Below are 14551 nucleotides of genomic sequence, written 5' to 3' on the forward strand. Positions count from 1 at the left end.
TTACTACTAAAACTTGCATGAGACAGGACAGAAGTCTGGGCAAATATATTCAGAAATGTGTCCTGTCTCATAAATACCTGGAATATTGTTGAGCATATTTTGATTCTGCATCTGCTTAACCAAGAATTATGCAGGTGGCAGAAATATCCTGAATGGAATGAAAATTTGGCCAAGTTAATAGGAATATTTATAATGCAGAGCAATTTAAAAAAAACATATCCCAAAGTTATTGAAATCTACTATTTCCCTTGAAGCCAGTTGTAGGATACTCTATCCTGGAGAGTTTTTATTTATGGAGTTATTCAAACAGATGCTAGCCTTTAGGCATTATGCTGGGTCCAATTCATGTTTGCAATAAAAATACGTATTCTATGAAGTGGCCGAAGTTGGAAACTCTTTAAACCTGTAACTTAGTACAGGCCAACTACATATGGTTTTGCAAAAAAAAAAAAAAAAAACACCTCAAACTCTCATAATTACAGAGTCTAATTGGTATCTAACAATGCAAGTGTTTTTCTGACCAGAAGCTCATGAACTCAAAGGAGCAGTTTCAGTGCACCTGCTCCAGTGAGGCAGACCCAGCTCACCAGCGTGTCTCCTGGGCTGAGACCCTTCTCAGGGGCTCCTCCCCACAGCCCAGTCTCAGATCACCCCACCCCTTCCTGAGCCACACCACCCTGGGCAAGGAGCCTGATCCTTCAGAATTCCTCCTTCCACATCTGTGACATGGAGATGATGAAATCCTGTACCTTGTGGTATTGTCATGAGGAAACTCAGGAGCAGGATATTTGTAAACCCCAAAATTCTCCCCTTGGACTTTCAGGCCAGTCTTTGCCCCTCTGATTCAGCGCCCCCTCTCTGGACCAATTTTAGGTCTCAGCAGTGGAACTGTTTGCATTTTTAAAAGCATAGTGACCTCTTCCTGACCCACATGTCTCCCTCCTCCACCATAAATGTATGTGCCACTAAGAAACTAGATATTTCAGACAGATGGAAATAATAAGACATTTGGTTAAAAACAATTTTCATCTTTCCAGTAGCTTTGAATTTCAATTTTTCCATACTAGCACAGTAGAAACAAAAGAGGTATTGAATATTGGTGGAAAAATTCAGCACTTACTCTGATACTATGTCTTTTCTTTAATATCTTCCTCAAGGACATGGCATTGACATCTGCTCTAGGATATATGGCCAAAAAAGTGGTCAAATAGCTTTATCAGTACCTTTCAAACTTACACTGTGGAAAAAAGCACACCATATGAACATCAGTTAAATTTCTGCAGTTTACCTGACATTAAGTGACAATAAGAAGGAAGCCAGTAGGCTCTGGGGTGTACCGTGTGCATTCATGTGTCATGTTCCATCTGCACTGGTTACGGGCTGTGTGAACCTGGGTAAGTCACCGGCCCCTCTTTGCTTTTCCTCATTTGTAAGATGAGGGTAGCAGGGGTGTCTGTCCATGGGCCCTTGTGCAGACTGAATGTGTCATCACACACGGAGCAGTGGGGATGGGGCAGCCCACAGAACTCACGGAGCACGTATTCGCTGCTGTCAGGATGATTCCCTGGCGGGCGAGCCCGTCTCACCCACTTTGTGCTCCTCTCTGTGTCTCCTATTAACCTTTAAAACCGGGAACTTTCATTGTTGGTTCACCTTCCTGCCTCCTTTTCAAGCCTCAGAGTTTCGTGAGGGCAGGAACTATGACTTTCTCCTCTTTTTCCCACTGCATTTTGCTGGAGAAATGCTCAGCAAGTGGTTGTTGAATGAAGAAATGAGATTCCACCAGTCAAAACTTTCAGTGATTCCATAATTGAGAAGAAACTCATGGACCTAACGTGGAAAATCCTCACAGTCTGTCTGCAGCCCAGTTCACAGGCCAGTTTCCTCTAGTGATACACACTGGCGTTTAGTCTTAAGACCAACTGAACTGCTCCTGGCTCCTGAAACACGCCTCATTCTTTCCTATTTTTGATTATTCTTTGTTCTCCATCATCATGTGCCTTCATCCAAAACAGTCGCTCAGATTTGGTAAAGCACATGGAGTGAACATAACTTAAGACTGATTAAGTATATTTTGGAGAATTTATTTAAAACAATTCTTTACACAGTTTTAGAAACTATAAATTAATGCATATTCATAATCATAATGAACCAAATAAGGTTGAATCCTATTCATAAGATTTGCTAATAAGTACTCTAAACTATGTTTGCATCTTGTTTAAAATTAGTTGAAAACCTTTAAACACAATATTCACAGAGTGGAACATAAGAAAGATTTAGGTTTTAAAGCTTTTAATTAATTGTACTTATTGAAAATGAAACTTGCAAACAGGATGACACTGGAATTTATTCCTACAAGAGCTAGTGAGAAATATTATTGTTTTAATTCTATAATTGCACTTTGTGCATGTGTGTGTGTGTGAGGAAGATTAGCCCTGATCTAACATGTGTTGCTAATCCTCCTCCCTTTTGCTGAGGAAGATTGGCCCTGGGCTTACATCCATGCCAATCTTCCTCTACTTTCTATGGGATGCTTCTACAGCATAGCTTGATGAGTGGTGCATAGGTCCGTGCCTGGGATCCGAACCTGCGAACCCCAGGCCACTGAAGCAGAGCGCGTGAAATTAATCACTACGCCACCAGGCTGGCCTCAATATAATTGCATTTTTTAATACATCAACTTATGTGAAGAATATTTGAATAGAGTTTCAATTTTTAATTAAATTTATATTTTGTGCTAGAACATAGAAAAATTCATATATTTGAGGCTTCTGGTCATCAAAAATGAATAAATTCCCAAATAAGTTTACAAGAAGAATATAATGAAAACATACACAGACACACATACCTGTAGAATCTTTACATATATGTCATTTTCAGATCAGAGCAAAAGCTAAATTTTAAGGCCTTTGCACAGGTCTGACTCATGTCAAGGGTCCTCTTTCCTGTCCCCACCCCTCATCTGTTGCACACTCTGGGCTCTTGTAGTCTCCCAGGGACAAAGGTGGTGGCGGCTCATTGTAGGAGAAGCAGTGGTTTAATCAAACTCTCACCTCCTCCAGGTGTCTTTAGGTCCCTCATTTTCTCACTACATTATCCTGGCCGATGATGATCTTCAGTATTTACACATATGAAGTATGTACATGGCACCACAAAAAGTCAGGAAAGAAACAGATTATGGAAGTAACTGGACCTGGTGAACTGGATGGGGTGGCTTACCGTCCAGGGAAAAGAAAAAGGAAGCAAGTAACACCTTGAGAGTTGAAGAAGGGGACCCTGGGTTTCCAGGGACTCTTCTGGCTCTCTCTCTCTACTCCTCTGATACTCAGCTTTTTTTTACTTCAAGCACAGAAGGAACTTTTCTACAGTCAAGTAATAAATGGTACGCTATAAGAAAAATAAAATATGTGTAGATGATGAATAACAGCAGGGCAGACACAGATATGGCAGAAAAAATGTTGGAGATAAAGAATTTCAAGTTAAAATTAGATCTATTTAATTTAAAAAAACTCTCTTGCCATAACTAGAAAAATAGAGGTACCAAAGAATATCAAAAACAAATCTCATTTGTTACATTTACTGGCAAAATAAAATATAGCCAGTGTCTCCTTGAGTGCAATTTATCCCACTGAGGAGAAAGAAAGAAGGCAATTACTAGTGACTTTCTTTCACTCACAATCTTCCTCTTACGTCCCTTTACTTTATTCTTCCAAACTAAATTATAAAGGTAAAGGAGAAGAAGAAAAAGGAAAACTTATCAATGAAAAACAGGGGTGTTAATTTAATGTTAATAAATGCAACACTTAAAATCAATTTTTTTTTTTTGCTGAGGAAGATTCACCCTGCGCTATCATCTGTGCCAATCTTCCTCTATTTTGTATGTGGGTCACCATCATAGCTTGGCCACTGATGAGTGGTGTAGGTCTGTGCCCAGGAACTGAACCTGGGCCACTGAAGTAGAGCATTCTGAACTTAACCACCAGGCCAAGGGGCCAGCTCCAAAACTAAATCTTTTAGAGTCACTCTCCCTTCTTCCTGGGTCCCACGAGGGCTGATGCTGGACCTCCTTGTGTGCAGAAAGCCCATCGTGGTCCAGCCCTGATGGCCTCACCAGCTTCTCCTGAGGAAGTTAGAAAATGGCTTATTACAGCCTGGGTTTGTCATAGCAGCAGGAGAAGGAATCTTTTCCGAGGCTGGTGAGGACTGTTTCAACGTGTGAAGTCAGAGGTAGTGAGTTCCCTCAGACAGGCTCATAACTTCTCCTGTTTGTTTCCTCTTCTGAAAGTTGAAAGAGTAATGAGATCTTCTCTGTGTCTGTTCCTGGAGTCAAATGAGACAAGGTAAACAAAAAAAAAATTGTGAGATGTGTTATGGGCTGAATTGTGTCACCCAAATTTCATATATTAAAGGCCCAGTAGTGTATTTGGAGATAGGGCCTTTTAAAGGGTGATTAAGTTAAATTAAAACAAAGCTGTTAGGGTGGATCCTAATCCAATCTGACTGACGTCCTTACAAGAAAAGGAAATCTAGACAAAGAGATGCCAAAGATGCGCACACAGAGGAAAGACCATGTGAGTACACAGGGAGAAGGTGGCATCCACAGCCAAGGAGAGAGGCCTTGGGGGACACCAAACCTGCCCACACCTTGATCTCGGACTGTCAGTCTCCAGAAGTGTGAGAAACAAATTTCTGTTGTTTCAATTGCCCAGTCTGTGGTATTTTGTTACCACAGCCCTGGCAAATGAAGATAAGAGGCAAGTCGTTATACAAATGTTGTTGTTGATATGAAAACTATACACATCTGATATGTAATACAGCTACAGGAGCATCAGTACAGCCTCCCACCTCCTCCTCAGCATCGTTTCCAGGTGAAACACACCATGCTGGTTCTCACGCAGCCTGACTTCAGATGAGTGAAATTTGCTTTGAAGAGAAACATTATCTCCCACCTTCCATTTGCTGTCCTGCCCGCTCCACACACTGGTAGCATTATCTGGTCCCTAATTCTCCAAAAGTAGCTTTACATCCTCTGGCCCTGTGATAGCAAGCACAAAGATTAAAAGGAAATAAATATTTATAAATGAAAAGAGCAGAGGTTAGCTGTGCAAGAGAGTATAATTAAATATCTTTTTTTTATGGCATTAAATATCTTGTGGGTATTTTATACTTTGTGAAAATGTCAAAAAATGTTAAAAATATGCTATGCAATGCTAACAAAGAATACAAAAATTGTGATTTTTCACTACACCATACTAATTTTAAAAACAACGTCCAAGTAAATTCGTTAATTATACAGATACGGAAATGTCTTTGCCCCTTGAACTCCGTAAACCACCAAAATGTGATTTATTTTTTCATTTTTCTTGCTGCCTAAAAACCTTTTAAAATTTAATCTCTGTTGTTTTTCAGAAGATGGATTACTTGGGCAGTGGATTTGAATCAGGGAAACGAGCCCATCACCTCTCCTGTCTCTATTTCATTTCTACCTGGATTGCCACTGACACCTGCCCCTTTCGATAACCACTGAGAATTAATTATGGGGGTCCCCAAATCACAGGTTTGTTTAAATTCTGAGCTGAGAGCAAAAACTCTCTAATGATTCCCTTCAACCTGAGAACTCCCACTGTGCCCAAAAAGCAAGTGATTTATTTTTACTGTCTTTCCACATCATCCTTCAAATGATGCCTTCAGAAATTAATCTAAACTCTATTTCAGAGTTCATTGTTAAAACGCCAAGTATCTCAGGTGTCCAGGGATCCCTGGTCAATGATTTGGGAATTAAAATAAAACAATACAAAATAAAAACCTCGATTGGTGCAAAGAGCTAACGAGGTCTTAGCCTGTGTTGACTCAGGTCCACTTGTTAAGATTCCGTCTCTGTTTTGGGATGCTGAGGTCTGGAGAGTATGGACCACCACACTTATGCCTGCAGTTCCCCACCACCACCATCCTCACAGCGTCTGAAGCAGCGTTCCCACAGACAGGGGCTCATCAAGGGCCAGTTGAACTCAAGTATTGGAAATGCAGTGGGTCAGATGGGCAGATGGAGATGGAGTTATCAGAACATGGAAAGAGATGCACCTCACAAGGAGAGTGGAATTTTGGGTCCATCTTCACAACACAAAACTGACCTTACTTGTGTTTTTTATTCCCCATTCTCTATGCTACACGTCTAAGTTGGCACAAAGGAGTTATTACGAATAAGGTAGCTGCCCACTAGCCATCATCCAAGAAACATTTTGCCCCAAGGGCCCTAATCGTTGACAGGAAAACTGGTACTTGGATTTTGCAGAAACTCTTGGCAATCTTATAGAAGTCAGCATCTTAAAACAGATATCAATGAAAGGATTACAATGTCTCCAAATATAATGCACACTTGTGAAAACAGTCGCATATCCTGCTGAGATTTTTTTTTTAATGAAACGTAGACAGAGCCCAAGAAAGAGGCTCTCTGGCAGCAACTCCAAAATGAGAGTCAGAGCTGATAGCATGGATGCCAGAGGTCCCCACATCCTCCATCCTGCCTGCACCTGGCTCTGTGGTTCTGCTTCAAAGAAAGAATGCCACCTCTTGTCTCATTTCCCCAGAGAAGAATCCATTTGACTCAAAGCAATAGTCAAGAAATAACAAGGGAGCTGTGACTGAAGGATGGAGAGTATGGGAATTTTGCTTCATACTCTTTTTAAAACTCCCAGGAGATACATTTATTTTCTCACCTATTAAGTTCTCTGGAAACAGATGTTGAACTGGAGTACGGAGAGCAAGATGCTTACTGCAGATCAACACCTGTAAAGCGAAGGAGGAGAAAGCAAGATGGGCAGAGAAAGAAGTCAAACTTCTGATGCGTAACTGACAAAGCCTCCTCGAACCTGGCAGGCAGCTCTGGAGCAAGTCATGACCATCAGAATATTCTGAGTTGGGCTGGCAGGACTGAGGCTCCCTCTGTCTCTAACTGCAGATGCCAGGCAAGGATGTGCCCTGGGAGGAGGTGACTGTCTGCAGATCCTGAAGGAGCCCATCTCAGGAGCCTTCTATCAGCCACATGCCCCATGATCAGATGTTGAGTTTTCTTCAAAGGAGACCTGAAGGGCAATCACATACTCCCCAAACCCTCTTTGACAGCCCCATACCAGACTCCCCATCTGTCCTCGCCTTCACAGAGTGTGCAGCTACTCTGCCTTCCCTCTCTACTGTACCAAAGATTGCTGCTTTCTCTCAATGCCCAGCAGCTGACAACTGACGGGACGTACCCACCTAAGAAGGCAGCGCCAGGATCATACTTGCACATTCCCTTTGGGCTCTCACTCCCACACCCAACTGGCTTATCAAAACATTACTTCTGAACATGTACACTACTGTCAGAGTTCTGATAAATATGATGCTTCTCATATTCTTACAGTTGTATGTAATAAAAAATGTCAGTAAGCAAACAAAAACAAATAAAGAACTTCACTTGATGAGTATAAGCCAGTGACAAACATCTCAGTCAAATGTGTTGCAAGGCTTCCAGAGAAGGGACTGGGTGACCTGGAAGTGTTGGGAATGGCCTGCAGTTTCAGGGAACCTGTCTCAGCCAGTAGATAGAGCAGGGGACTCATTTCACCCTCGGCAGGCCCTGCAAGCTTGATGGAGCAGGGGTGTGATAACTCTTAACAGCCACTTTGGAGTGTCACCTGAATTCTAGGATCCTCTGAGAAAAAAATATTTCAGAAATGTTTGGATTCTAAAAACCTAAAATCAGTCCTAACATCTGGAGTCCTTTTCACCAATGGCCAGCCCAAATCTCAGATAGTCCTTTGAGAACACTTCTCCCCACCATCCCAAGCACTATTTTGTCCCTAACTCCCACATCTTGTCTGGGGCAACCAGGCATTGTTTTTAAACGCGTATGCACTGAAGCCAATTAACAGTCTAAGAAAATAGTAAGCGGTTCTTGGTCAAAGAGCATCCTAATTTTAGAAAAAGGAAAACATGATCTCATATCATTTAAAATGGCAGATAAATCAAGAATTCATAAGTTCTGTCATATATAAAAGTTAAACTTCAGTTTCACATTGGGATGGTTTTGATCTTTTTTTTATCTGAATATGTTTATTTGGAGAATTTGAGGACTTAAGGGGATGATCACAAATAAATAGAATTACTAATCAAGTATTTTAAAACATTAATTTTGAAGTTACTAATTTTTCTAAGTCATATATATATATAATCTATCTCATATATAAAATCTCATATATATATATAACTCATAAAACATTTAAAATAATATGGAGGCATAGGCATAACATATCTTCTAGCAAATGGCATATAGCATATAGTCATGAAGATTTACCCCCATGTCAATTAATTTTGACAAGACCATTCAATAGGCGAAAGAATAGTATTTTCAACAATGTTACTGGGACAAGCGAATAGCTACATGCAAAAGAATGGAGTTGGAAACTTATCTCACATCATACACAAAAATTAACCCAAAATGAATCAATGATCTAAATATAAAAGCTAATACTATAAACTCTTAGAATAAAACACAGGAGTAAATCTTCCTGACTTTGGATTTGACAATGGATTCTTAGGTATAACACCACAAGGGTCAGCAATAAAGGAAAAAGGTGATAAATTGAACTTAATCAAAATTAAAAATGTTCCTTCTTGACAGAACATCATCAAGAAAGTGAAAACGCAATCATAGCTTGGGAGAAAATATCTGATAAGAGACTTGTGTCTAGAATATATAAAAAACACAGGAAACTCAATAATATAAAGATAGATAATCCAATTAAAAAACGTGCAAAGGCTCTGAATAGATGTCTCCCCAGAAGACATAGAATTGGCCAATAAGCACATGAAAAGATGCTTGACATCATTAATCATTAGGGAAACGCATAGCAAAACAATGAGATACCAGGATGGGTATGATCAAAAAGTCAGGTTTTAAGCGTTGGTGAGGATGTAGAAAAATCAGAACCCTCACATAGTGCTAGTGGGAATGTAAAATAGTACAGTTGGTTTGGAAAAAATTTAGTAGTTCCTCAGTTGGTTAAACATATACTTACCATATGATCCAGCAATTCTACTCCAAGGTATATGTACCCAAGGGAAACAAAACATATATCCATGCAAAAACTTGTACATGGATGTTTATAGCAGTATTATTCACAGTAGCCAAAATATGGGAAACAAATCAAATTTCCATCAACTGATGAGTGGATAAACAAAAGTGCAAAAGTGGTAAATCCATACAATGGAATATTATTTGACCATAAAAAGGAATGAAATACTGGTACATGTTACCATGTGGATTAACTTTGAAAACATTACAGCATGTGAAAGAAGCCAGTCAGAAAATACCACATATTATATGATAACGTTTATATAAATTGCATAAAGTTGTTGGATCTATAGAGACAGAAGGGAGATTGGTGGTTGCTTAGGGCCGGGAGAAATGGGGGAGTTGTGAGGGGAAATAACTGGAGGGGATGTGGTCCCTTTTCGAGGTAATGAAAGATTAGACTAGGAGGATGGTTGCACATGCTTGTGAGTACTGAAAAACCTTGAACTGTGCATTTTAAGTGGGTGAATTTCATGGTATACGAATTATATCTTTAAACAGCTGTTAAAAAATTAAAGTTAAGCATGCTGACAATTACCATTCTACAACTAGTCAGAAAGTTGCTATTTCTTCAAAACCAACAGAACAAAGGGAAACAGTTCAAGATTTATTTGTAAGCTTTCCTGGGCATTTACTGGATTTTTTGAAAATACTGAACTGATTAATGGAAATGTGAAAGTTCAAGCAAGATCACACTTTCAAAAATATCTGTGGAATAAGATCTCAGTGCAAATAATAGTAGAGGAACATGAAACAAGAAAAGATGTCCCTGGGAAATCATGACATAGTTTGCTCATGTGTATTTGCAACAAAAGACATGTCACTGCATGATCCGGGAACCCTTGATCATTGAATTTGGGTTTAGGTTGACCTAGACTTGGGCTGCTTCCAGCTTGTGCACGGAATCAAGCAGCATTCTGCTCTGGAGGAAGGAACCTTCATACCACATCTCAGGTGTTCCTGATGAACAATTTTTCAAAGATATTAATCAGTAACATGGAAAGATGGCACCATGAGTGAGAACCAGAAGAAACAAGAAACAGACACTCACCTACAGAGACTTCATATATTGGATTTTCAAGCATAATGTGTAAAGCAATATTACTTACTTTAATAAAGTAAAAGTAAAGTTTAAAAACATCTGCAGCAAGTCTGAAACAATAGAAATTATTTCCAAAAAATTCGTAAAAGAATCAAATAGAATTTCTAGGAAAAAAAAATGTTAAAAAGGACATAGTGAAATAGTTGAAGAACACATGTAAAAAGAACATCATGTAGAAAATATTTTATTAGAAATCAGAATAAATACATGGAAATCAGAATGAAACACGTAGAGGAATTAAATGAATAAAATGAATGAGAGATTAAGCAACACATAAATTACAACAAAGAGGTCTATGTGAGTATTAGAGTTTCAGAAAGAGAGAAGAGAGAGGATGGAACAGAGGCAATATTGGAAGAGGTGAAATAGGCTGGTTTTTTAATGTCTTTTTGGCCTGGGAAGAACATTTGGCCTAGAATAGGACTCTTTTTTTCAACTGGGCTTTGAAAAATTGATGTGGAAGTGCATGAAAGAGCTTGCCTTTAAAGCAACATTGTGGCCAGTTAGCAGGCCCTTGATTCCCACTCATATAATCAACTGCAGCCATAAGGAAGAGAAATTGATCAGAGGAGTAGACACTACATGCGGGGTACAGTTCAGTAAATGAAGGATCTGATGGTCAGATGCCCAAAGCATTCAGCCTTGTTTGCAGGATCATCTCCTATTTCTATGTTACATTGAGTACTGTAACTCTTACAGTCTTCTTCAAATTGTAACACTTGGAGTTGAGGGGGGTCCAGGGAGTGTGAAGATAGACTGTTAGAGGACACAGGTGTCTAAGGAGGAGAAAAGGAGACAGAGCTGCTTGTTTTCTTGTTTGAAGCTGCCTATATTGTTGTGCGTAGTGATTATGTGGGTACCTTGGGCTGACTGCAGCCTTGGATTTATTAAATGTTGTTTTTTTTATATTAGTCTCTTGAATGGAATGATGAAAAACACAGCAATATCAGAATCAGATATGCAATGCTATTGGAAAACACAAGCTTTTATTGTTGTTTAAAACATGACTCCTAAGAGAGTTTCCTCTTTTAAAAATGTTACTAGTGTTCCAATATAATGCAGAAAAAGTGGGTCATGGCAGGATTTTTAAGTTAGCTACAAGGGTTGCATTCATTCACACCATTAGAAGTGATCCTGTTAGAAAATATTGGGCTATCTTTCCTTCAAGTTAATTATTTTTAAATACCCCATTGAGCATCTTTAATACATGAAGGTGAATATGAATTAATAGATCCTTTTGGAATATTGTTCATACTCATGTGAGGTGATAGTGTAAACAATCCTTTATTCTTCCCTGTTGAGTAAGATAAAGGCAAGATCATCTGAATTATTTCTACAAAGTACCACACCGGGGAATCATATGCAGGAATTTCCCTTTTCTTACCATCATTAATGAGTAAAATTATGTCGCATATGCTAAGGTTTTGTTTGGTATTTTTGGAATATCTGTCATTTTAGAGTTCCTTGGGTGGGGCTGAATGTTACTAAAGCCATATATTACAATACAGTCATCTTTATAAAAAATTAATTCCTAACACCATGCATAATGATATTTGAAAATAAGGGAAATGATTTTATATCTAACTCAGGAAAAAAGCAAGTTGTAATAATTTCAGCTACAAAGCGATTGACTGAACGGCTCTACATCAGTGGACAGTCAATGAGACTGAAATGGATGAAGAAAAACTGAGGGATTAGGAGACAAGGAAAATTACAGAAAAAGCGAAGGCTGTGAAATTGAGTCCAGCAAAGGAAGAATGGAAGTGCTTCTTGATGGGGCTGGGTCCACTGCAGGAAGAACGAGTAACTTCTCTTCAGCATCACTCAGCAGAGCCTGATTCAAGAACTCACTGGCAAAATGAGCCAGACTAATAGCTCTGAGGTGAGGTGTTAGCTTACTAGTCAGACCAAAACAAACAGAAAAAATTAAATAAGAGGAAAAAAACAGGGATCAAATTTAAGAAAACATTTTATATCCTGAGAAATGCTAAGTATAATAATTTTGTGTATTTTTTCCTGATGTTCTAAAGTTCCTGTCTCCAAGAGAGTCCAGGGGAAGGACTCTTGGAAGGTTTATCAGATGCAGTTGTGGGAGATCAAGATTTGGCCACCCTGAAATATGTCTCTTTACCTTGATTATTTTCTCTGATGGACATTTGACCTCCCCCACTAACTGCCTACAGGAATTTAGCTCTGGGTATGGACAGACTGGCAGGGTCCTCGCTAAGCCCATTCTTTTCAAAGTTCTGTTTACCAAATATTTACATTTGTAAAGGTATCTCCCTCTGTGTAGTGGGAAGAGGGAGGGGATGACTTCATCTGTGAAAACTCTTATCAGGACAGAAGAAGACAACTTAAATGTACATACTCTTGATTACTATAATTCCTGTCTCTCCAGCCACATTCTCTATACGTGGCCATGCAAAGCATTGTCTGACAAACATTTACATTTCCCTCTTCATGTAAATTGTCTTCTTCCCCTCTGAAATCCCAAAACACCCCCCACCCCGAACATCCTCCTTTGTCTTTAGCTGAAGATGGTATTTAAGACGAGAATCTCTGGATTGTGTTAAGGAACTCAGTTTCCCAGGTTTCTCCCATGAACACATGTTATTAAACTTGGTATTATTTTCTCCTGCTAACCTGTCTTGTTAGTTATTTGGCCAGCCGTAAGAACCTTAAAGGAAAGGGCAGAGGGGGATTCACCCTCTTCCCGGACAGAGTGCAGAAGGTTAACAAAAGGAAGGAATCTTATCCACACCTTCCTGAAGGTTCCTGAGGCCTTTCTGTACCTTTTAACAGGCAGAAAGGAAGAAAACAAACATTTGCAAAGGTTTTCTCATGTGCCAGCACAGAGCCAGTTACTTCGCATTAACTATCCTTTTGTCTCTCCAGCAAGCATTTGAAATAGGCCATTATCTTCAATTTACAACTTTTGGAAAAAGAGACTCAGAGAAGAAATGAAACCCTGTTGAAGACTCAGGGCAACTAATGCTCACAACCCAGAACTAAGTCCAGGACTGTTGGCATTGTAGGTCTGAGCTTATACTTGGAGGAGCAAGATACTTTCAAGTGTGGTCTTCAGGATCACTGCTTGATCAAAGAGTAATTGTATTTAAGTTTAACAAAATGGTTGTGACATATTGGATTCCAAATACACACAAGTGTTTTGGTCATAGTTCCTATTGAAGAAATACCAGTTTTCTGATAGCACTGTATAATTATTATAAGCCCTGCGTTTCTTTTTTTTTTTTTTTTGTGATGAAGATCAGCCCTGAGCTTGCTGTGACACCCTGTTGGTGTGTGAATTCTCACCACTTGTCCCCAGCTTTGGAGAGCCCATTCCTTCAGCCCAGCCCAGCTTCCCAGCCAATGACAGGCAAGGACAATGATCACAGTTCAGGAATCCTCCTCCGGTGTCAAGCTGGCCTGGAGGACTCTCACTCTGAGAGATGGCATTTCATATGTGGGGTTGACACAATACTGGAAATGTATGTGTTTTGGAGAATTTAAGTACATCTATTGAATCAAACTCTCTTCATCTACACCCAAATCACACTCAAACACATCTCAACTAAGATTAGAGCAAAACTCCCATTATATAGAAACAGAACCAATTTTTCTAGATTCCTAGTGTGCTGCAGAGAGTCCTAGCCTCTTTTTGTTGCACCTGGATGAAGTGTTCCCATTCAGTGCATTCCCTGTGATTGGCATTTTGAGTGTTTAACGAGTAGCTGTGCTGGGGCTTTGCAAACTCGCCCTCACCAATGTGTGAGGCTAAGCACTGGGCCAAAGTGACACGACTGGTCAGTGGGGGACTGGGCCATCAGCCTTTCGAACTCTACGCTACCCAACCTCATTTACTTATTTGCCTGTGTTTTATCTAACCATTCTCCAGTACTTGAAGGTCAGGTTTGTGGCAAATATTTTCTATTTAGTTTCAACTATTAGAGTGTTTAATTTCCACCAAACAAACAACATAACAGACAAGGAGTCCGTCTCAATCATCCATTTGTTAAAGCAGAAAACTTTCTGTACTGGGATCAAGATGGAGTAAGGTGCAAGTATTGGGAAGGAGACAATGGAAGAAAGAACAGGTGCTTATGGGGAAGCAATGCAAAGAGACCACACAGTCAAAGCAAGTCCCCTCCTTTTCCAACGTGTCCTCCTAGCACAGGCGACTTCCGTCTCCTCTTCCCACATAATGATCCAATCTCACCTCAACTAGAGGGAATTCTTCCCTCTCAGGTTGCTTGGGAACCCCACATCCACCTCCCTTTCATCAACTACATTCACTGAACAGTTAATCTCTCCACATCTTTTTTTCACAACCTTGC

This window comes from Ceratotherium simum, chromosome 18, assembly GCF_057802395.1.
Source record: "Ceratotherium simum simum isolate JZ-2026a chromosome 18, ASM5780239v1, whole genome shotgun sequence".
Classification (NCBI taxonomy): Eukaryota; Metazoa; Chordata; class Mammalia; order Perissodactyla; family Rhinocerotidae; genus Ceratotherium; species Ceratotherium simum.